Source organism: Amblyomma mixtum, chromosome 9 (assembly GCF_055824585.1).
Source record: "Amblyomma mixtum isolate Tamu chromosome 9, ASM5582458v1, whole genome shotgun sequence".
NCBI lineage: Eukaryota > Metazoa > Arthropoda > Arachnida > Ixodida > Ixodidae > Amblyomma > Amblyomma mixtum.
In genome coordinates, this window is record NC_143020.1 from 40308821 (window position 1) to 40323453 (window position 14633).

Sequence of the window (14633 nt, forward strand, 5' to 3'; positions counted from 1 at the left end):
ATCAAAATACCAGGCTCTGTTATCGCAATCTTTTGCATTGCCACTGCACACTCTGTCATCGGGAAGATTCATACACGTGCACAATTATATACTGATTTAAACCAGTTGTTAAATCTTTTCACGATCATCACACATCATCATCGTCGCTCAAGGATCGTCAATATCAATACTGGAATTTTCCAGCTTGCTGACAATGCTGTCAGACTTTGATGGCTACTGCCAGAACTTGCCGAATTCGTCATGAACTCAGTTTCATTTTTTACAAAAGCGCGTTGATGCGGCTATACCCTGCTAGCTACGTACACCCCCCGTCAAAAGTACACAACCCAAGGGGTTTTCTTGCGAGGCCTGCAGCATGCCTCGTTATACATCCACGGCGACTGTAATCTTTTGAAGGAGGAACGAATTTGTTTCCTCAATCCTCCCAAGGTTTTGACCGCTTGATGTGCTTGGGAGCCACGGTAAACAGCTTAGAAGCAAGCACCTTGGGCTGTATACTTTTGACGGGCGCTGCACCTTCCCATATCCCCGCAAAAAGAATGGAATGTCTCAGACCCAGTAAAAATCAAACGTTTCGAGACCGTAGAATCAGGATATATGAATACAAGCAGACAGATAGTCTCCCCAAAAAGCATCTAGAAAAAAAAGGTCTGAGTGAGGCTAGAAGGACAGATGAGGCATATGCAGTACTAAAGGGCGGGCACGCACTACGCTGTCGTGTATTAGCGTACAGATGAGAAAACAGAAACAAGTTTACTTGCCACCAAATCAACTTACGGGTCTACTAGGTCAATTCAGCCCTCCCGAGCTGGCCAGAACAGCCTCCCATTGTTCACGAGAGGGAGATGTAACTAGACCTACCGGAGGCAGATCCCCTGAGCAGTCCCAGATTATGTGGTCCAAAGTGACAGGCTCACAGCATAATTAATATAGCGGGTTTACCATATCGGGGAACACGCTAGAGCATGTCCACGCCACGGGTTCGGCATCGACTGCGTCTGCAGCCATCGCCACGTGGTAGTCTGTCCTCTGCTGTGAGAATCGTGCGGAGGAGGCAGGCGCGCTCGTAGACCTCTGTGGTATTGCGTTATGACCTGATATGAGTCCTGGGCCTCACAGACGAAAACTAGGTCAGGGATAACTCATCAGTCAGGATTATAGTTGGCAACATACAGGAATTTTACAATATTAACGACGGGGTGCCAGTTATCGTAATTACGCTTAATAACAGGTGCAAACTGAAGGTGGCACTGGCGCACGCACCTATATCCAGCCATAACGATCACATCGTCGAAAGCTTCTACGAAGATATGGAATCAGTGGCGGTCCTAAGGGGGGTGGGGGTGGGGGGTGGAGAGGGCATTCGCCCCCCCCCCCTCCCTCCCCAAAAGCCTTTGCACATTTTCCCGAACGTCCGTTCTCGGGCACTCATAGGGCGAGATGTATTTTGACCTAGAACTCTAAAGCTTTTTCCTCCTTGATGCCTCAAGTAGTCCCCTACTTTGTACGTTCACCGTGCTAGTGGCTGTCTTATTTCACACAATTCCACGTTCTACACTACGGTACTTATATGAGCACAATTCATAGTGATTGTCGCAGAATCGTGGTCGTGCCGTGCCCCCACCGTTTTTTTTTGTTGTCGCGGCGACGACGGTGATGCCATTCACCTGCGGTTCCGGTGACCAGCAACCTCGTCGGGGTGGCAAAATGCCACCCATTCATGTCTATCCCACCATGGGAAACAGCGCTGCCAGCGAGGGGATCATCCATCCCTTTTTGGCCTGACAAGGAGCGCTGGCCAGCCGCCTTGAAGGACGGTACTGAGGGCGAAACAAAGCCACTTCCCACAACGGAGTAACGAATGCCGCTAAAATCACGGGTGAAATGTCTGGGCAGATGCTTTGACCTTCGCGGTCATGCCATGGTGGGATATCTCAGCCGTCGGCTTGTTTCCCCTGGTATCGAAATGAATATTGCTCGCATAAACGCTAACATTCAAAGACTGAGTAATGGTATAACATCTGTACCGTTCGCCACTTATTTTTCAACAACAAAGCACAGAAATTTTTTGTTTAAATAAAATAAAAAATTATTGTTTCTAATTTTTTTTCTTTTGTGGTATGAGAAAACCTCTCTCTCAGGTTCTCTCAGATAAAGAATCGCTGTTTAACAATACTCCTTAATAGAAAAGGATATAACAGAGAAGTATATATAAAACTCCTATTGGGCACAAACCTGGAACTTTACGAAGAGGGTTCAGTTGAAAATAAGAAGAAAGCAGCGAGCTGTGCAAAAACAAATGATAGCTTTAACGTTAAGAGACACAAAGAGCGCAGATTGTGTCAGGGAACAAACGGGAGCTAATGACATCCAAGCTGAGGAGAAATGGCCTTGTTCAGGGCATGTAGTGCGGTAGGCAAGATAACCGAAGGTCCTTGAAGATAGCGGATTAGATCCCAAAATAAGCCAGGCGTAGCACGGGACGGCGTCCGCACCTGGGGTCGCACCTGGCACGGGACCGGGTTAACTCGAAATATATAAGAACATGTGCCCTTTTTCTGACCATGGCAAGGTGAGGAATGTTTTTTTTTTTTGCCCAACATCTCTGTTTTCAAGCAGTTTAGCCGGAGCCCGCCGGCCGGTGCCTCCACTTAAGCAGTTGGCAAAGGGCATACCCACGTCTTGTTTCTCATGGTTGCGCGTTGAGCTTTACGGGGACGTGAAGATTTTTTGTAGACCCCAACAATACGCGACTTCTTTTGAGTGGTATTCGTTGATGGTTCGGTAAAATGCGGTCAAGTTCAGAAAAATAGGCAAAACTGTCGAAAAAAAAAACGTTCTTGTGTGATTAGTGCGCGAGCGTAATTTTCAAGGCTGCGTAATTTTCAAGGATGAAAAGATGAAAAACTGCCAACTTGTGCGTCGAAAACTCACTCATCTGTCCTGACAGCACGGGACTGCGCTTTTCAGAAGGACAGGGAAACAAAAACTAAACTGGTAGGACTTCCGAAAAGCTTCAAATCCTGGAGCTGATGGTGCACCGAAAATTCTTTGCTACGCTTCTAAAGACATGCATTGCACCCGCGAATTTGTCTTCAGTGCTCCTAAAACACTGTCAGGAATTGGTTGAGAGCCTGTGTTGTATCGTCACGGTGCCAAACATTCGTCAAACAAGGCGCAGACTTGTCCGTGGAATGGAACTTACAGCTTTCAGAGGTAGAGTATAATGTCGGGGAATGGAGCAATGTTTGTTAATGACTGGAAGATATCATCTCCATCAATGTTCCGCATGAAAGGTTCGCAAAAGCATGTTGTCCTTGTTTGCGATTCCATAGCTTTCGCGCGTCTCGCCTGTTCACACAGCTTTTGTATTAGGTAAATCAGAATTACAACTGCCCGTAATTTACAATTTTGAGATTTTCAGTCAATTCAGACCAATTTTCAGACCATTGCTGTGAGCAGAGTTGTCGTAACAACGGACGCACAATAAGCGGGTAACGAGCTTGGTGCTGTGCAAAATGGTGACGGAAACTGTGTCGTATTCTTTTTTTTTTGTTTATATGGAACAAAATAAAGCTCATTTCACAAAGCGCATGGTGTCTTTTTCTGGATTGGCACTGTTTGCTGAAATCCGCGGCGCAGCAGCGTCCATGGCCGGTATGCGATATTTCCGGTATGGGATTTTCCCGGAAGCTACCAGAATGTGATTTTTCTCGAGCGAAATTAAACAAACATTAATAGCAGACCACGCAGAAACGAATTATCGCTCCATCACGGCGCGGAACGTCGCAGCGCATGTTAGCTTTCAAACTACGCGCTCCTAAAAAGAAAAATGGGATGTTTCTCACCTAGCCGCGTGCTGCGCTATTCAAATGGGCCGCTCGGCCCTGTGGGATTATCTGCTCTTTGCCAATCCCTTTCTCTACGGCTAATGCTCAGTTTAGATCAACATTGCAAGATGTGCAGGTCGCCCTACTTCACTTGTTAACAAGACAGCATGGGACACCGGCGACCCCTCATGGTGCAGCAATCACCTACGACATCATCGTAGAGTCTTTAGTGGTGTGCGGCCCGTCTTGACCGGCAATTTTTTTTAGGCACGTGAAGCTACTGCGGAGGAGCTTGTTCAGAGAATCTACCTTTTACTGCGGAAGAGCCATGTTTTTATCACCCGAGAACGAGTGCTGCATTAGGTCATTTCTCGTTCTTGAGCGCAGCAATATAATTGGCAGGCGCGCACCGACACGGGTGCAAATAGATCCACTGTGTGTGTATTTTAATGTCAGTCGCATTACTGGCTTCCCGTTGGTAGGTTTTGGACAGTCGAATTCCAACTTTTGTTGATCCGCATTTCGTCGTAGATTGACACCAATGCAATTCGGTCCTTCGAAGCTTGAAGCCGGCGCGAAGGCCAGCAACGAGGTAAAGTAAGAATGCAAGATAGCAGAGAGCCCCGATAAGTCGGACAAATGCGTGTGGCTAGCGTTGAAAAAAACAGATGAGCTGTTGGACAAGTGCTCTATCCGGCTCTGTTTTTTTTCCACTGCTCGCTTCAATGGCACTCCTATTGCTCGTAGGAATCTTCAGAACTTTGTTCAACGGCTTTTCCCGGGGCCACCTCTCCACACGATGCTTGAAATGAATAAAACTTAAATGAGTGAAATGAGTGAGCCTCATTAGACAAAGAGCTCCGAGCAGCGTAAGATAGAACGTGCAGAGGCCCAGAAATAGTCTTACAGGCGGATAGTGCTAAAATGCAGCACTCGCACACAGCAAAGTCGACGCAGCACAATGCAAGCGTCGTTAGCTTTTTTTTACTAAAACATCTTTCCTGGAACATCTATACAAAGCAATAAAACATAAGTAAAAGTTTCCGTCCGGCAAATAAAGTTGCACTATTTCTTGCACACAATATGTTTCATGCATGTCAACACGAATTTCTTTTATACCTGGGCAGGCTTCAGCATGCCAAAATATAGAGAAACGAAATGAGCGTTTAGCTCCCTCGTCTTCGCGAAATCAGATCGTACCTCAGAAGAAGACGGTCGTCTTTCACGAACCCGTCCCGCTCAAGCTCGCTGAAGAGAAAAGAAGGCGGTAACTTGCGCAATTGGAGTTCATTCTGTGATATCTCCGGTCCCCAAACAATTTCGCTGGCAGGGTGTATCAGGCTATCCGCCCGCTCTATTCCCGAGTCCGGGTGTATGGCACTGAACTTGATAGCCATCCTCAAGGGCCATTCGAGAGATTCGTCGTGTTCGCCCCTGTGCACAACAATCCAAGGATGCAACGACACAGTTTCTCCGCGTTGCAGGAGGCGAACACCAGGTGACATAAAGTAGCCTCGCAGGTAAACACGGGGGGCGAGAAAATGGGACGACCCGTAACAGGTTGCCATGTCCCGCAAACGTCCGATTCCTACCACAGCGAATCGATAAAGAGCCCTTTCAAGCGATGTCTGTGCTAGCATGGCCTCGAGGCGGTTCAGTACTTCTCGACTGGCTTCAATCAATTCGGAGTGCATCATCATAATTTTCGCAGTGTTTCGCGATACGTCGCTACGAATTCGACCTACGGCTGTTTTCATTTCATGTCTGAGTGTTTCCTGCACTTTGTGCATTCTCCCAGAGACTTCCTTGAGCTCTCCACTTGGTGGTTTTGAGGACTCGCTCACGTCCATTTCATCAGCACCGGCGGGGTCAGCTACACTTCCTACGGAACTTTCACTCCTGTGTAATGACGCTTCGGCAAACGCTGTCCTTGTTCTTTCCTTGAGTGCTTCTACGCAGCTTCGAACTTCACCAAGTGTCTGGTTCTGGACCATGTGGTCGTTGAGTATTTGCTCCGCACAAGCTTTCATGTCAGCCGTGCGTTGGTCGACCAGTTTTCTGAAACTTTCTAACTCCACCGGCTCATTCCTATTGTACGAGTCATGCTGATCCGAAGACGATGCGGACAGGATTGAGGCGCTGCAATCGCTCATTAGGTGTGCCCAGATGTCTCCGCAGAGAACAGGCGCCGAGCACTTGGAACATGTGGTCGAGTGATAGCGACATTCACTGTGGAAATGCTTGCTCAGCTCTGAAGCAGCCATGACGGCTTCGCAGCCAGCTTGCTCGTTCCAGCATCTGACCTGCGCAGGAAACAAAACGCTACATTACATAAAGCGATGTGAACATAACACATGTGATATAATATGACCATCAGTGTCTTGTGGGCCACGTTCTCTCATCCAAATGAACAAACAAGGCTTCGCTAGTTACAATATGTATCTCGCAGTTCGAAGAGGCACCGACCTATTCTCACAATTAATGATATTTGTGGGCAATCATGACATCACACCACAGCCCCATACAGAGGCCAAAGGTTTCTGCAGGGCAATTGCTACGCTAAAGCGATCCTTTGCCCAAAAAAATTCCACACTCAGTTACACCTCGCGGGAAGAAGTGCCAATATTGCCTTTACCACATGCCATCATAATGAGAGCCCTATTTCCAAGCTACCCGACACGTCCCCAGAGACAACCGGCCGAGAGTTTATTCCCTCTGATATGGCCTTTTTAGCAGAAGGTCACCTAATAGCATTCTTAAAAAAAAATGAACAAAGGTCGAGCGGCTGCCTCACACTAATTGCCTACAGACTGAAGCTCCCTGTCTCCTCTGTGTTCATCTTGTGTTACATTGTCAAGGATGCCACCTGAAGGGCTTTTTTCTCTTTCGATTCCTACCAGCTTACAAACCCACATGGAACTTTCGGCTACGACAAACTAGAATGGCTACGTTAGCGGTGTTTACAACAGACGGCGAGATGTGCAGGTTTCATTGTAAAAATTACGTACGATAACATGCAGCACATTCGTAGTCTGATTTGCTAACTATAGCGTGCCACCAGTTTATAGTTTTCAGGGCTCAGTTTAGACTGTGAAAATTGCTAGAAGGCGAGGTTCATGTCCGATAAAAAACGAGTCAAAAAATGTCACGTCACTATATCAAAATTCCTTACTTCTACACCGAAACTGAATCTTTGGTGACCGCGTGGAAGTGAAGCATAACGGGATAGAGGTGAAAACGACGGGCGGCCAGGACGGCTGCTCACGAAGGCAACATAGCCTACTGGGGGCCTCGAGACAAGAGTGCTTTTTGAGGCAGTTCCATGGCCACCACTGCCGCTAAATACAAAGGCACACGACCAATCGAACTAAGCGTAATTGTGTTCGGTTTGCGTAACACTAGAGTAAAAAGTAGTTGCTGCATAATTAAACAGGAAAGCAAGAGAAGTCAGGGAAGACAATAGACCTAGTTAGGCGCACATTACCAACTTAAGGTTCATTCTAGGCATGAGTAAGAAGAAAATGAAAACGCAAAGGATAACGACAGCATAACCACTTGATTACAAGAGGTAAGCAAAGTAACGCATGTTGTTTTCAGAAATGCTTTGTCTCGTCTACCTTGAGGTTGTCAAGTACCACTCAGCACTTTTTTTGGAATGAATATGGTTTGGTTTGGTTTATGGGGTTTAACGTCCCAAAGCGACTAAGGCTATGAGAGACGCCGTAGTGAAGGGCTCCGGAAATTTCGACCACCTGGGGTTCTTTAACGTGCACTGACATCGCCCAGTACATGGGCCTCTAGAATTTCTCCTCCAAAGAAATTCCAGCCGCCGCGGCCGGGATCGAACCCGCGTCTTTTGGGTCAGCAGCCGAGCACCACAACCACTAGCCACCGCGGCGGCTTTTGGAATGAATAGTCGTGATAAATACATTAAAAGAGCCAAAATATTGCGGGCGCAGTTCAGGATGGGGCACATGGAAAGTAACTTGTAAAGCAAGCAGCCGAGCAATCAAACCTATCTTCTGCTCTGACTGCCCTGATTCAGCAGGTGCATCTCGTTCTCTATTCTGGTATACTGGTTTATTGGGGTTTAACGTCCCGAAGCAACTTAGGCTATGAGGGACGCCGTAGTGGAGGGCTCCGGAAATTTCGACCACCTGGGGTTCTTTAACGTGCACTGACATCGCACAGTACACGGGCCTCTAGAATTTCTTCTCCAAAGAAATTCAGCCGCCGCGGCCGGGATCGAACCCGCGTCACTGAGATACCGCGCCGGCGTTCTCTATTCCAGTAAAGATATGTAGCGCCTGCAATTTAATCCGGTGAAACGAACTCTTTTTTTTTTGTTTTCGAAGGTAGAATCGTCAGCGAACGTGCAATCAATTACAAGGGACTTTTGGTTCGCCATATGCGCATCCACAGGCCACTGTGAGAGACCAACCGCAAGAGCACACCTACCATTTCGCATGTGCGGTTGGTACCCTCGCAAACTAATCACTCGAGGAACACGTTCTGCTTGAAAGCTACGCATTTAGTCAGGCATACGCAGTGCCACAGAGATACCGAATGCGCATGCGCTGAACGCTAGGTACCGGTTTTAAGGCGAAAGCCTTTAATGCCTCGTCGTTGTCGACAGAAGGTTGTCAGCAGAAGGTTATCAGAAGAGGTGTCATGCTTTTTCTAGTCAGACCAGAAAAAATCTTTCTGCGCGATTTGATTCGAACCACCATTCTTCCGTTCCGCAACCGAGCGTACTAATGGTTACGCAACTTCCTGCCAACGCATATGTAGTCCTTGTCTAGGACGCTGGAGAGTGTTTGCAGAACCTGGGAATCTCGAAAGCCGCCAACGGTTTAGCCCGAGGTTCACTCAACCGAGCACCGGTGGCCTCCGACTTATGGTTCTCGCGGGAGCGCATGCACTCACTCAGAAAAAGACGCAGGCCTGCAAAACCGAGCTTAGGCTCTACCCTCCACCCCATCCCTCCCTCGACAATTATCATGAGACACTTTCGAGGTGGCTCCAAACACGCACTTTACCCTGCCCTTATATACACTCGCCCTATCACATAGTCCACACAAACCCCTTCTCTACCCTCTGCACCAGCCCAAAGCCACTGTCGACCATATCTTTTTCCTCTGCCGGGCGGATCATCCCCCGCGAGGCATGGAGCACCTTATCACATGGGAGGCTTGGGAGACCCTACTGCGTTCTGCGGACCCGGCCAAGCAAGCCATCGCCGGGCTGCCAGCGTCATGAGCGTCCGGGACATAAACGCTTGAGTGCAGTGGGACCTCGCGGGGACCCAATCACCTGTGTGTCCCAAACTCCCCTCTTTCAGATAGTTTTCACCACCACCTTTGGAGAGAAGCGTCTAATCAGACGGATGCCTCCCAAACGCCCTCCAGTCTCTCCAGCATTTAAGATTCGCAAACAATTGAGTGCTTAATTAACATCTTAACCACACATCAGTGACGCAAGTAGCAACATCACACAAAAGGCTTTCGCCTCAGCGCACATTTGGTGAACAAAGTGCCCTCTTGATTTTTTTTTTTGCCGGCGTTGGAACGCGAGATACCATCATGTGCGTATGTTAAGATGAACGTTAATGACAGCGTTGGAAACATGGCGACGGGATTCTCGACGACTTCAGACCAAACGCTACTTTGATTCTGCGTTCTTCAAGATGATAGCTCGCTTTAAATGGCTACATCCGCTTTTACTTCTCAGTCCCAAACATGCATAGTTGACTAACCAACAACTAGCCCTGTTTTCAGAAAACTACTGCCAATTTCCAAACGGTCAAGCCTGACTGCACACGGTGTTTACCCTTTCAATTTTATAACAATGTCACGCGAGTGTCCTTCTTTGGCTCCATCAGCGGCCGGTGGCGGAGCCCAATGGCACTCTCGGGGAGATTGATCGGACACGCACAAACCTACAGGCCACTTCGACCATCATCAGCCTGACTGCTCCTAAAGTTATTCTTAGGCGAATTTTCGCTTTTTCTCTTATCTAATTATTTGGCATGAGCGTCAGCAACTTTAAGGACAAGCCTCGTGGCACCAACTGCCAGCCGCATGCTCAGAGTTCCCCTAAATTCTCTCGCAGTCACCGCATCACTTCTTGTTTTAGTGAACAGTTACGAGGCTCATTATGCGCGCGTTAATGACATCCTAGTCGAACTCAAGAACAAATGGGCACGAGCAGGGCGTGTAAGGCGAAGGGAAGATAACCGCTGGTTCTTAAGGGTAACGGAGTAGATTCCAAGAGAAGTCAAGCGCAACAGGAGGCGACAAAAAGTGAGGTGGACGGATGAGATTGAGAAATTTGCGTTGATACAGTGGCCGCAGCTGGCAAAACAGGTTTAATTGCAGTATAGTTGAAATATTCGCCAGTCGGTACGTTTTCATAAAAAAAAAACAGTCAAAAGACGGAATACAGGTGCTTGAGCTGTTAACAATTTGTCTTTCTCCCACCGTTTTTTATTTTAAGGATTCGGTGTACATTCAGAAAAAAGGAATCTGTATCCGGGCAAGCGTAGCACCAGTATTGTGCCAAAGATTTTTAGCAGAGTTGGACAACACATTGCAAGGTGTTCTTTTTGACAAACGTGTTGGAAGAATTCTTGCATGTGTAGCTTCTTGATCCTTTTGAAACTTTCATCCAGTAACTCAGTGCAAGTGGTTGTAAACCAAATTTTGACAGCTTATAAAGCATTCTCGAGTGCTTTTTGTTTTACGTATGAACTCCCACTAACCACTCGATTAAATATTTAGAACATCAAATAACATTTCATGACGATGATCACATTGCCTGGTGCTTCCTGTCTAGAACTGAGAGGTCCTTATTACCCTATTCAACGGCTTACTCCAAGATTATCCAGACAGGGATAGCTAAGAACTGCTTCCTTAATGCACTGCAGAATAGTTGCCACTATAGCGTGAGGGCCAGCTTCGATAACCAGTTTGAACGTATGGTGGCCTCCGATTTCCGAATCAGCTTTCGATAGCAGTGGCCGCAACGGTGTAGCAAAAGATTAAGGTTCGAGGCGTTCAAAGGGTTGACCCAAAGACAGATGAAAAAAGAAAAACTGAAGTGATGCCTTATGCGCATAAAATACCGTGCACCATCAAAAAGGTCGCTGGATGGCACAGAGAAAATGTTGCGGTTTCCGCTTCCGGCAAGCTTTAACGCCTGTACTCACGTGTTGCACGTGGCAGGACTTATCATCCGGTCTGTTCGACGCAGTATGAAAACCGCTACGTTACTTGTGCCACAGGTGTGGCATATGTAAAGGATTCCGCTAACCTGCGAAAAAGTTAAGCTTTAGGTTTATTGGGGTTTAACGTCCAAAAGCAACTCAGGCTATGAGGACGCCGTTGTGAAGGGCTCCGGAAATTTCGACTACCTGGGGTTCTCTAACGAGCACTGACGTCGCAAAGTACACAGGCCTCTAGAATTTCGCCTCCACCGAAATTCAGCCGCCGCGGCCGGGATCGAACCCTTTAAAATTTCACCAGCGCAGCGACTAGGAACAAGAACAGAGAAGGAAGACAAGGACAAGCGCTTCCTTGTCTGTTCTTGTTCCTAGTCGCAGCGCTCGTGAATTTTTAAAGATGTACCAACTAGCTCAAACCACCATTTTACTCCGGATCGAACCCGCGTTTTTCGGGCCAGCAGCCTAGTGCCGTAACCACTGTGCTAGCCCAGCGGGTCGACCTGCGAAAAAATGTACCTTGGCCAAAAAAGGTGATGTATTAATGAAGCACTGAAAGAGCACCACAATTCTGTTTCGTACGGACGGTGCTAACTTGCCTCGACACTGCCGGGAATGCGCCTGCTACCCGCTGCTTTCTGATCTCAGCATTGCTGGCAGAGGCGAGGGAAAAGTCGAGCGCGAAATCCTCGAGGCGGTCTCATTAGCATGCAAGGAGATGATTGCATCACCAATCCTATCTCCCTTATGCAGAAGGAACTAAGCTTCCCTTCTCAACAGCGCTAGAGCAAGGCATATCTTTAGAATGCAGATTTTTTATGACTAAGCTGCGCATGCTATGCCACTTTTTCCTGTGCGACTGTGTCCTTCAAAAAAGCACAGTGGTTAGTCCAGTCGTGTGTGTGCCTCGTCTCTTCACCGTGTTCCGTCTTTTGTCTGTATTTTCCCTTAAAAAGTTTAATTAGAGGAATATGGGAGAGGCCTTCGCCCTGCAGTGATCGTGGTCAGGCTGATGATGCTGAGCCTTGTCGAAAATAAAGAGCAAAAAAAAAGCTCGTAGAAAATCGGCTTGCGATCACCCATCTGAAAAGGTACGATTCTTTTGCTCCGCTTAGTTTTTCCAACACATGCACGATAGTGCCTGTCAACTTTGGAAAAGCAAAAAAAAAAAAAACACATTGTCCAGACTCGATTGTGGAATACTGAGCCCGCTGACATCTGCTTGTATCACTTGCCCTCTTCGATCGTAGGCGACGGGCATGATAAGCACCGCAATAGCAACGAAGAATCCGAGAGCCTTCGCTTTGCTTTGGAAACAGCTAGTGGACGATGGCCGCTCTGTCGTGTGCCTTGTGCGCATGCGGCAGCTCTCACCGAGTTTGCCGGTTCGCTCTCTTAAAGCATTCATCGAGCAAACCGTTTATGCTCGCGTGGTACCGTCAAAACCATGGAAGGCTGTACTTCCGCCCGCCGACCACACACGAACGCTTGGACGTGGGTCATAGACTGACATTATCACCGCTGAGTGTTTTTCTGTTGGACCGAGGCCTTTTTAGGGCGGCTGCAATCTATTAGCTATCAACAGCTGCGGCAAACACACCGTACGCCATGATCCTGGACATAGCGGCCAACGCTCAGCGGGGTTAATATCAGCCCAAGCTACGCACTCAAGCGTTGGCTTTAAAGCTGCGGGTGACGGTAGATTGTCGCAAACGGTGTCAACCGAATCATTTCTGCAGCTTTGTCAACTTAGACATCTTCTATTTTCTTAGTTTTGCTCCTTGAGAAAGCTTACGCTAGCAATGAACTCGTCAGTCATCAATATTTCCTGGATAAAAGCGTCGGCCCAGCTCTGATATGCCTGGCGTCCCAGCCAATAGAAGAAACCAAGCCTTTAAAAAATACTGATTGTTCCAGAATGGAAAGCTGGGCTAGTTGTAGGTTGTTCATGATGAAAATTTCTGAGCGCGAACAAACAAAGGACAGCGAAGAAACCACAGGACAAGCGCCACAGGACAAAAGGCGCGTGTCCTGTGGTTACTTCGCTGTCCTTTGTTTGTTCGCGCCCAGAAATTTTCATCATGATTGTTCCAGCCAATTGAAACCAATTTAGTGCTGTTGACAGCCTTGAGGCATATTCTGCCGCATTTGCTTCGTTCATGAGAGGCAATCAATGAGCATCATCTTTTTGAATTATTCAGCTCAGGAATAAAGTGTCATCTCACAAGTTGCAGATGACATTGATAGGCCCTGGCTAAACTATCAGCACCAACGCATCATTTCTGCAGGTGTATGTACCGGCTTTAAACGAAAGCTTTGCAAATTAAAAAGTTGTAAACCCAGTTAGTTGAAGCGGCTGGCGCATGTCAATCGCGCAGTGAATACGGAAAGCCCCTTCGGGCAAAGTGTTTCGGAGAATAGCCTATTTCGTTCGCTGAGACGTGTCTTGGAACCCTCAAGCAGCACTGCTGTGACATGGTAGCTTTCTGTATTTCGGAGGGTTTGGTTTAATTGAGGCACAATAAAGAGTAAAAAAAAACTAAAAAAACTAAGAGTAGAAATTTGGGCTTTTGTCTTTCTGCTTTTGGATCACGATTGCGCAAATGGTAGCTAAATGCAAACATTTCACCAGGGAGTTTTCAGTTTTTCACGGTTATTTGCAACTTCTGCACTGGTGTTTAACTCCGAGCACCAAATTAAAAGTTAGCTGATTAGTCCTTACTAACGAACTTTTCTTCCGGAAAGAACAAGCACTGGCTGATAGATCGACGGACAATTAACACCACTAAATTTCTTTCACTCGTCTAGCCTTCTGTCTGTTTTGAAATCTTTGTTCCAATCAGCAGGGACACACGGCACATTGCCATATCGTCACTACATGGGCGAAAGCGTGCATGTCACTTGATTTGATGATGCACCCTGGTAAACTTAGAGACCCTGTTGCATGGTTCACATTTCAAAATTCACAATTCCACGGATGCTGCGCACGCAAGCTTGCTCCGCACGTGCAACTAAAAGTGTCAAACGGAGGCCGATTTCTGCAGTCAACAAAGACAAAAATAAAAGTTCCGCTCGGTTTGAACGGCGAACACGACGTATTTATGAATTTTTAGCAACAACAAATGTGAGGCAACTGACTCGTCATGCTGGCCGTATTCCTCAACACACGTTGAAATGGAAGTAGCTATTTCTCAAAAATTAATTGCTGCAAATACCCTTGAGACCTGTCTACCATGTTTCACTATGCTTTCAAAGCCAAGCCTGACCTAAAGTTTAAAAGATTCACCCGCGCTTACCTCACTTTTCAGCAGCTCGTCGGCAGCAATCCCTTCAATGACGACTTCCTCGTCTTGACACTGTAGGCGGTCCAGTGGACAGATGCGTGCATTTTCGTCCTGGGCGGACAACTCGTAACAGAACCCGCACAGGACGTGCTGGCAGGGAAATCGGGCCGTGACAGGCTGTACGAATCCGCAGGCCCCGCATACTGTGTTAGATGGAGCTTGCTCCACGAAAAGTAGTGGCCTCCAGTCTAGGGCCTCTGAAAAACCGACGAGTGTGTACCGCGTACCAGAGACAGCCAT

The 14633-nt window shown here is 47.4% G+C and overlaps 1 pseudogene; it reads right to left on the minus strand.

The window, feature by feature from the left end:
• Positions 1 to 5982: 5982 nt before the first annotated feature.
• LOC149328817 (uncharacterized) lies at positions 5983 to 14633 on the minus strand (annotated as a pseudogene).